The following is a 1,651-nucleotide window of genomic DNA, read 5'->3' on the forward strand; positions in this document are numbered from 1 at the left end:
TGAAGTAAAATCGTACTGGGGGAAATTTAGTTTTATAAGTTAGAAACAAGCAATTAAAAAAAATTAGAACCCCAGCACTCGAGAGGCAGAGGCAAGCGGATCTCTGTGAGTTCGAGGCCAGCCTGGTCTACAGAGTGAGTTCCAGGACAGGCTCCAAAGATGTAGAGAAACTCTGTCTCAAAAAAAAAACAAAAACAAAAACAAAAAACAAAAAAAAAAAACACAGCACACCCGGAGCCAGGGAGCCAGAGGAAACAAAAGCTGGCGCTGCCATGGGTCCCCAGTCCTGCCGAGGCGCCAAGCACACAGAGGGAAGCCCACAGCCTTTCGAAGCTCATGTTCCAGGAACTGGGGACCAAGCCCTCTGATTGCCCTGTCTACCCTTTGCACTTCATGGACTTGAGATCTGACCCTGCACCTGCCTGTTGCCTTGTGAACGAGCACCTGCCCTGTCCCGGCCGGCACCATGCCCATCCTCAAGCAGCTGGTGTCCAGCTCTGTGCGTTCCAAGCACCTCTCTCGAGTGAGCGAGCTGACCTCACGGCTGAGATGATCAGCGCCCCGCTGGGTGACTTCCGCCATACCATGCACGTGGGCTGGGTTGGAGGTGCCTTTGGGGATACCTCCTTCCTCAACAGCAAGGCAGGTGAGGCTGACAGTGAGTCCCTGGATGAGCAGGCCTCTCCTGACACACTCCTCGATGAGCAGCCTTTGGGGACCTGACAGATCCATCCATTGTGCCCAAGGCCAGCTGTGGGCTGAAACACGCCGAGTCTATCATGTCTTTCCACATCGACCTGGGGCCCTCCATGCTGGGCGACGTCCTCAGCATCATGGACAAGGTGAGTGGGACCCAGAGGAGGAAGAGGGTGGCGGTTACCGTGACAAAGAAGGCCCCAGCAGCATGGTCCAGGCTCCCCCTTTGCTGGAGGTAGCTACTCCAATAGGAAGACAGGAAAGCAAGGCCAGCTCGGACCAGGCCTCCATGCTGTCCCCACATGCTCTGGAAGATGACAGGTGGGCAGCGGCAGCCCCCAGCCCCAGCTCAGCAAGCAGTGTGAGCAGCCACACCATATGGGACAACAGTTCCCTGTCCAGCTGTACCTCAGGCGTCCTGGAGGAATGCAGCCGAGCTTTTCGAGGCCCAGATAGGGCCCGGATTGCTGCCCCAAGGCAGCCAGACGAGGAATTCTCCTTCATGGATGAGGAGGAGGAGGAAGATGAGATCCGAGTTTGAGGCTGGACAGAAAGTTCACAGTAGCTTCCACAACTCTGGGCTGCATCATTTCCCTGCTGCTGCCTTCACTGTGACCTTTGACCTTCCTATGTAGGTGCAGTTAAGAGCCTCTTTGGAGTAGACCCTGGACCTCACAGATTGGGGTGCCAGGGAGGTAGCATGGGTACTGATGGCCTGACTCTGACCTGTTCTTCCTCTACTGCAGCAGCCTGGGACAGAGCTGTGTCCCAGCAGGAATCTGCTGTGCTTTCTCTGGGCCCTTTGCTTCCAGCCTGGCCTCAGTTGGATGCCAGATGATAGTTTGTATTCCTGCAGCAATGTCAGGGCAGCCAGGTGTGGCCTTCTCCTGAAGGCCTGGTGTCTAGTGACTACCAGGGAGCTATATGCAGCAGGAGGCAGGGGTGACCACATGTC

General features: G+C 55.8%; 1 pseudogene; it reads left to right on the forward strand.

Annotated features, from left to right (window-relative positions):
- The first annotated feature begins 336 nt into the window (after nt 1-336).
- On the forward strand, nt 337-1,237 carry LOC100751014 (annotated as a pseudogene).
- Nucleotides 1,238-1,651: the final 414 nt, after the last annotated feature.

This window comes from Cricetulus griseus, chromosome 3, assembly GCF_003668045.3.
Source record: "Cricetulus griseus strain 17A/GY chromosome 3, alternate assembly CriGri-PICRH-1.0, whole genome shotgun sequence".
NCBI classification, from domain to species: Eukaryota; Metazoa; Chordata; class Mammalia; order Rodentia; family Cricetidae; genus Cricetulus; species Cricetulus griseus.